Below are 8,922 nucleotides of genomic sequence, written 5' to 3'. Positions count from 1 at the left end.
ATATATATATATTAGATTATATAGTAGATATATAATATAGATATAATATCTATCTATCTATCTATCTATCTATATAGTTGTTATTTCTGGTGTTCTCTCATATCCTGTGTAATCTGCTGAGGAAATCACATGGTCTAAGGTCTACTGTTTACCTAGTATAAAAGTTGAAAATCTCAACTAACAAAGGAATGATTCATGTTTCATCCCTCTAAACAAACACTGCCATCAATTTGTAGTTGTTTAACATAGATCAAGAATCATCAAATATATCTATATATAATATCTATGTATCTATCTATATCATAGATATTATAGATAGATAGATAGAACAGAACACTCAATAAGTATGATGACTGACCTATTGGAGGCACAGGAAATACAACTCAGTATATACAACACTCAGTAAATACAACTGGCAGAAATTAGAACACAACCAACCTCACAAACCAAGAGATTCGGCGTTGGGGTGAAGGTGTGGCAAGACTTACACATCTGTTGGCATCAATCATTTATAAAGGGAACAATACTTACTGGGTGCCTATTATATCCTTGGCTCTGTTTTATAAAATAGGGGATAAACACCCTGCTTTTTTCTCCTCCACACCAGTCCCTGACTATATAACACATACATGTTTACTTGCTTATTTATCATCTGCCTCCCCACCATTTCTGCAGGCACTCTGTGAAATCTGTTTCACTCTGTGAAAACTGTTATTTCACCTCTTTTGCTCAATGCCATATTTCCGGTTTTTGGAAAACACTTGCACACAGTAGCATAAATTCAAAAGTTAACTGAACTGCTGTGATTTGATTTTGAGTTCCACAAACGTGTGTCCTTCCGTTCTCTCCCAGACTTATCAACACTACTTCCTTTACTAGCTCCTGCCTTCTGAATCTGAGGCTTTGGATTGTTTAGCATTTTGTTGAGGTGGAAAATTTCCACCCTTTGATATTTGCCACATTTTTTTATAGCAGCAAATATAATTTAGAGATAAACTATTAAATCCAGTGTTCTTTTCAAACTTGATAATAGCGGTTTGCTCAAATAGAAGACAGGAGTGTAATGTAGCAGCACTGATTTTCTTACGTGAATTATAACTGGCTCTCAATGTTAGAGAGAAAGGCAACAGAGCACTCTTTATTAAGTGCCCACTGTGAGTCACTCACATCACATAATTGAATTGTTACCTTGCATAACAGCCTTTTGAGTTAAATTCTACAACCACCACTTTACACTTGAGAAACTGAGGCTCTTGGAGAGGAAATCCCTGCTCCAAAATCATATAGCTGGTGGCTGGCAGAGCTGTGTTTGCACCAGGGGACTCCTGGCTCTTGTCCTTTCTATCATTTTGTTCTCCACTTCAAAGTTACAAAAGCATTTTAAGCCTCCACGAATGTGTGTGAATAAAGAGAGGCTTATTATCTCTAATAACAAGAGGCTTTATGTGGCTTTTAGGAAACAAAATTGGAGCGTCAAAATCAAAGAACACTAAGAAAAGAATAATCACAACCAAGAATACATTAACATGAAGTCACATGCACCTACTGGTCTACCCAAGGAGTAATCTGTGTACCAACGGTGAGAAGCTGAGAAAGAGAACAATGGTAGCTCCTGTATTTTAGGACTGTGTTTCTCAGACTTCCATAATGTATAAATTCCTTTAAAAGAGGGGAAAAAAATCACTCTCTGACCTCTGGTGTTCACATGAATCTTCTTTACTGCAGTGTTCCCTCACTACACTGAAAGTTTCATGTTTATTGATCTTATACAACTGAACATAATTTAAAATGTTGAAAACCACAAAACTGTAAAAACAAAATTTGGTATCAATACTTACTTACTGTAGTTCATGATGCTGCTTGATTACAGTAAATGTCTATTCTCGATATGAATATAGTTCTGATGTATGGAACGCAGGAGTTCTTAGTTTGGCCTGAGTATAGTACCCAGGGCTCTATAATTACATAATTATCCCTTGACTTTTCTCTTTTGGAAATATTGCATAATCTTTGCATGGTGGTTGGTTTTCATTCGGAAAAATACAATAATCCTCACCAAGTCCTCTTCTGTTTTTACTGATGTTGTTTGGTTCAGTTTTTGTCTGAAGACAATTAAAATAATACTAATAGCACTCATTTGCCATAGATGTGTTTGAAAATAGACACTTAATAGGCTAGCACTGGGTCATAAGTGGACTGTGTAGGCAATCCTAATTGTGCTTATGCTTATTTTAATAATTAATATAATAAAAATTCAAGAAATTTAAAGTTACTATAGAAAGCTAAAATGTCCTCAAGAATATGAGTGCACATCCCTATCACACCCCTTCCTGTTCTGAATGTCAAGCTGGTTTACAAAATACCACAATGGGCTATTCCAGTTCAGTGTCCTATGGACTAGCTGCCCCATCATGTAGCAGAATAAATTAATATAAATACAGCTAGAAGAGATTCTACTACCTCACGTCCAATGTCATTTGAGCAGGAAAGCACCCTAAAATGTGAGCATTGACATTCACACATATGCCTCCAATCCATATTTATGTCTTTCAGTTGTCTGCAAAACCACTTCCCAGTAATATTAATGAACATCAATCACAGAGCAAAATGGGACCTTTATGGTTGCAGTGACTAGGACATATTGATTGCTTGGTCATAAAAGAGGCTGAGACGCTAGCTGGCTGTACTCACTGGAATCACAGGGAAGAAGGGGGTATCACTGAGGGTGCTCACCATTTTCCTCATGGGCAATAGATAGTGTCCAAGTGAGTATTATGAGCAGTGGCTTTAAAAACTAGATAAGGCACAATTCCTTAAGGATGTTCTCAAGCCCAGTCAGGGGCTCTAGAAAGACAGAATGTAGAATGCAGTTTTCTCTACCTTGTACAGACAGAGGAAGGAAGGCAGGACAGAAAGCATGAAAGGACAAGAAGATAAAGGGCAGAAAAGTAGGTAAAAGGACATTAAGATGAAACATAAAGTGACTCATGTCGATAAGACACCAAGACAAAAGTCTTGTTCCAACATAAATGTAATTTATTAAGAGAAGACGGTTAATTTTGTGATTTAGAGCTCAGGCTGCAAAAATGGAGGGAATTGGATTAAAATAATTGGCTTGGTCAGATGCTAGTCACATGACTGGAAAAAGTGCTTCACCTAAAAAATGACAATAGGAATGTTGGTAGACTATGGTTGTTGAAAATTCCCATTTATAAATATTATTAAGGATGGAAGCATGTTCCCCCACCCCTGTGATTCTCCTGAACTTTAGAAGTATGTGTCCTTATCCCTATTATGTGGAAGCATGATAATTGGGGTAACTTCCCTGCCAATATAGTCACTCATTTCTTGGCATCCTGGTCCACTGGCATAAAGATCCTACCAGCATTCATAATGTTAAGTTTAGTGGGAATATTACTATGTTCCCCAGTAGAAATGCCCCTCCCCCTGATCACTGGGAATCAGAATATAACTATTAATGAAAACCTAAAGTTATAGGACAACTTTAGTTTAGTAAAGAACAAAGTCCCACCAGGATCACTAACATGGAGGCTGGGTCTCAATCTCCATGCCTCAGTTCATAGATATGGTGGCTTTACGCTTTGCAGAACACAGCACTATCTCATGGTCATTGATTCAAAATTATTTGTCATTTTGAAAGACAATGACTATTCTTACACTGCCATGCCCATCTTAGAAGACTAGGTGAACCCTTAAGAGGCTATTTTAATGTTAAATTAACCTGAGTGATGTGATGGATGCCATGCCATTTGCCCATTGCCCTCATTCTTTTATATAAAGTAGACACCACTGTGTGTGGCAATGATGTACAAGATTCCCTCATCATACATCAGATCCTTTGTGAGGATTAGGATTAGCCTTGGTGAGAGAAAGTCCATACTGCCAGGCTAATGGACACCTTCATCTCCATTATCATGCTTCTACTCTGTTTGTGGTACTTTTGTCCAAATGGGGTGGCAAAGGACAGAAGCTTCTTGGTCTCCTTAACCTCCAGTAGACCTGTCATTCTATTCACTGGGCCATTCACTGCATCTGTGAAAGTGGGTGCTCTATGTTAGGTATTGACATGAATTAAGATAGCCACATATTTTATGTACATTCCCATGGGTTCATCCATATGCTTCTTCTTCATAATTCTTTGCCTCTGACCTTCCATTGTTACCCATTCCAGGATCCTGGCCAATCAATTATACTATTTCCTCTCACCAGTCATCTGCAAGTTTTTATCTCATGCCACATCTCCTTTAACATTGATTCAGTGGCTTTATGCCCAGTGGAAGTATTTCCCTCTCATACTCTGTGTCAGGGACACCCTAGAGTGAGGCTGTAAGGTGACAGGGATCCATTTTTAAAAACATTTTACTTATTTGGTTAAGAGAGAGACAAAGACAGAGAGAGCACATCCAGGAGGAGAGGAAGAGAAAGAAGGAGAAGCCCACCAAGTCAGGAGCCAAACATGGGGCTCGATCCTAGGACTTAGAGATCATGATCGATGGCGAAGGCAGACATTTAACCATCTGAGCCACCCAGCCACCCCTGACAGAGGTACATCTCTGATTCATACCAACCTATTAAGCTGAATGAACCAAGTTATTTTTCCCCTGAATCTTCAGCTTAGTATGGAAGTGTTCTATGAGGACACAGGTGTCAGCTGAGGGATAAGCACTGGTGCAACAGATAGAGGCACCAAGAAAATCTAGACTAATTTTTGTCTTAACTTGTGCCTTCAGAGCTATAGAGGCCCTTTGCAAAATATACCTTTGCCATCACACAACAGACATCTGCTGTGCCCAACTGACTTTATGGCTTTTTGTTTGAGAATTCACAACTCAGGCTATGCAAATCTGGGAGCATAGTCACTTGATGACCCATGCTTAAATTCTCTAACAGGAGCTACTTTTAAAATGATGCATAGTTATCTGTGTTGATACATGGCCTTACTTTAAAATGTTACAGCTATGCACAGACTCTCTCCTATTAGGATGTGGAAGAGACACATATAGTGACCTTATCTACTGTAGATCCTTCTAGCACCATGGGATCTTCTAGGTCATATGGCACAAGGAGCAGAGTTATTTATATTCCAAACTGAACTTGCTATAAAATTCTATTCTGCTTTGAGATAGACTTGGGTTTGCACTGCAAGTATCAATTCTCCTTCATTTGTTCCCACTCTGACAGGGGCCATGAGCCAGCTTAGACCTTGTATATAACTCTTGAATGTAATCTGGCTACTCTCCCTTCTCCATTGGTTAGTAGTTTAGATAGATGCCCAAAGCTTTCTTTGGAAATGGAATGGGAAATCACTGATGATGTATTTATCATTCTGTTGCAAGGCCCTCCTCAAGGAATCCTTCAGTTGGTAGAATTTGGATCTGATTGGCTCAATAGGTTATGATTTTCCATTGGGTCTTTAGTTCACTCACACTTAATAATTACTACCAAGCAATACTTTTAAATACTGCATCTCTTTTTTAAAATTAACATATAATGTATTATTGCCCCAGGGGTACAGGTCTGTGAATCATCAGGCTTACACATTTCACAGTATTTACAATAGCATACACCCTTTCCAATGCCCATAGCCCAGCCACCATATCCCAACCCCCTTACACCCCAGCAACCCTCAGTTTGTTTCCTGAGATTAAGAGTCTCTTACAGTTTGCCTCCCTCCTGATCCTATCTTGTTTCATTTTTTCCCTCCCTACCCCCCATAACTCCCCGCCCTGCCTCTCAAATTCCTCGTATCAGGGAAATCATGTGATAATTTTCTTTCTCTGATTGACTTATTTCACTCAGCATAATACCCTCTTAGTTCTATCCACGTTGTTGCAAATGGCAAGATTTCATTTCTTTTGATGGCTGCATAGTATTCCATTGTATATATATACTACTCTTCTTTATCCATTCATCTGTTGATGGACATCTAGGTTCTTTCCATAGTTTGGCTATTGTGGACATTGCTGCCCATAAACATCAGGTGCACAGGCCCCTTTGGATCACTACATTTGTATCTTTAGGGTAAATATCCAGTACTGCAATTGCTGGGTGGCAGGGTAGTTCTATTTTAAACTTTTTGAGGAACCGTCATACTGTTTTCCAGAGCGGCTGCATCAGCTTGCATTCCCACCAACAGTGTAGGAGGGTTCCCCTTTCTCCACATCCTTTCCAGGATCTGTCGTTTCCTGACTTGTTAATTCTAGCCATTCTGACTGGTGTGAGGTGGTTTCTCATTATGGTTTTGATTTGCATTTCCCTGATTGCATCTCTATTTTAATCAGAGTTCTTCAGAGAAACAGAATTAATAGGATGTGTATATATTCAGAATAAGATTTATGTTAAGGAATTGGCTCTTATAATTATGGAGGCTGGTGAGTTCAAAATCTGCAGGAATATCAGTCTGAAGACCCGGGAAGGTCAATGGTGTAGATGAAGATTGAAAGCAGGCTGCTGGAGAATTCTTTCTTACTTAGGGAGGCTTGTGTTATTTATTTATTTATTTATTTGTTTGTTTGTTTATTTATTAGGACTTCAACTGATTAGATGAGGCCCACTGAGTTGTGGAGGGTAGTTTTCTTTATTCACAGTTCACTGATTTCAATGTTAATCTCACCCCCCAAAAACTTCCAAAATGACGTTAAATGAACATTCATACTATTTATGTTACCCCTTGGAACATTATCACTTACTAACGTTCATCACAGATTCTTGTGAGCCAGTACCCATTAGATTTCATTCTGGTTTTCTTGCCCATTATGGTAATTATCCCACCTTATCTCTGATGTCACTAGACTTTTTCTACTTCAGAACTGCATCATCTTTTTTGATAAAGATGGAAGCCAATTTCATAGCCTTCCCAGCTAGCAGCCCTGGACTACAAAGGAGGATCTCCACTGAGCTTCTCAGTGATGCTTGTCTCCCCCTCACTAGTACATTTATTATTGCTGTATTGAAGGGAATATTCTCTAGACCCTGCCAGGAAACACAGTCTTTTGGTGAGATCTCTGCTTACACTAAATCCCTGTTGGTATACTCACCTTTTTGAGGTCTTTTGCCTCACCATGCTCAATATATCTGCCAGTGAATTTCTGAATACTCCATCTCACTTATGGCAGCCCCTCACTATTTTCTAGTTTTGAGAAGCCATTCCAGCAGCATATAAGATCCAGTTCAGGGTTTCCTTGTCAGAATATTAAATATTAAATAATGAAAACAACCTCACATAAATAAACCCTCTTTTATTTTCCTAGTTTTGTAAAGTGACCAGAATTTTTATGCTCAAATTGGTAGGTATTCATGACCATTCCAATTCTTAGGAAAAAAATATTTAAATTTTTAGTTAAAAAAAGGAAAATTCTGCACAAATGAGAATTATATTTGCCGAAATTATATTTCCAGAATTTTCCAGTGGGTTTATGTTTTTGCACTAAACTTTGGTATAGGTTGGAGATAACTTGGTTATTTCCAATTCTTTCCAAATGCACTCTTTTCTTTATTTCAATGCCCCTCCAAGCTTACTGGCACTTAACTAAAATCTACTAGCTATAGAAAAACAGAAATATATTTCAAAAATAGATTTCAAATACAGACTGTTACAGGTTCAAAGACCCTGGTATTTGCATTTGCAAAATACTAATGAGTTTGAAACTCACATTCATTATTTTAATACCTCATGAGACAAATATTAAAAAGTATTTAGGAGAATTCCAAAATATTATAGGAAATGTTATTTTTAAAAATCTTTTGCTAGGGTTTTATTTGTGATTATATAACTTGCTGTTAGAAAAAGACAGAATATACAGGTGTAGAGAAGGACATACAATTAAAATGGGAGATGGTGGGTTATCTAAATTATAGGCCATTGGCTTTTACCTCTCTCCAGACTTGTTGAAAAGTTTTGTTGAATTTAAAAATATTTATTATTGAGTTTCCACATTTCATAAATGTATAATACCTTTTTCCTTTCATGAAGTCCATCTTAACTCTTAGGTAGAGGTACAATCTGTATGCTGGAGAGTTTCCACTGTGCCCATATCTCTGGTGGTACATTTTTTTGTCTTCTTGTAGCAAACCCAAACCCTTTTCTGTGGTTTTCTCATTTGTCTTCCTGCCCTTTATAAGTATGTTTGCGTCATTCTTCATTCATGTACTCCAAAATCCTAGATTGACCCATCAACTTAACTTACTTAGTATGGTAATTGCTGAGCAGAAAAACTTAATTGCTTTGCAAAACTGTAATGCAAATTATTCAATAGGGACCTCTCCTAATTGCAGTCTGGTAATTTGTGTTTTACAATATTCACCAATTCATATAACCAGTACTTCAGTGTTACATTATAGATACATATCTAAGAGCTACTCTTTAGCATTATGTAATTTGGACTCGTGAATTTTAGAAAGAAGGAAGTGACTATGAAACAATTACAAATCTCCTGTTAACCTTTTGATAATTTGTTATTACCCTATTTTATTTGATCTAATAAATCATTGATTTTCAAGGTAACCATTATTTTATGCACTGCTAAGAAAGAAAAATTATAACTAAAATTGGCATTCTTCTTTTATATGATAAAACTCAGGTTCAGACTGCTAATTTTTTTTTTTTTTTTTAGATAGAGAATGAGAGCAGGGACGGGGGTCGGGCAGTGGGAGAGAGAGAATCTTAAGCGGGGTCCACTCCCAGCATGGAGTCTGACACGGAGCTTGATCTCACACTCCTGAGATCATGAAATGAGCTGAAATAGAGTCTGCCACTCAAGCAACTGAGCCACCTAGGTGTCCCAGACTGCTAAAATATTTTTAAATCTTCATTTTAACACCTATAAAACATGATAAGTAAAATGCTTTCTCCATCAAAAATGTAGATCAGTGTTCAACTGCATATCTTTATGAAATTCTCTA

The sequence above is a fragment of the Mustela lutreola genome, chromosome 3 (genome assembly GCF_030435805.1).
Source record: "Mustela lutreola isolate mMusLut2 chromosome 3, mMusLut2.pri, whole genome shotgun sequence".
Lineage (NCBI taxonomy): Eukaryota > Metazoa > Chordata > Mammalia > Carnivora > Mustelidae > Mustela > Mustela lutreola.
Note: the sequence above shows the minus strand (reverse complement) of the source record.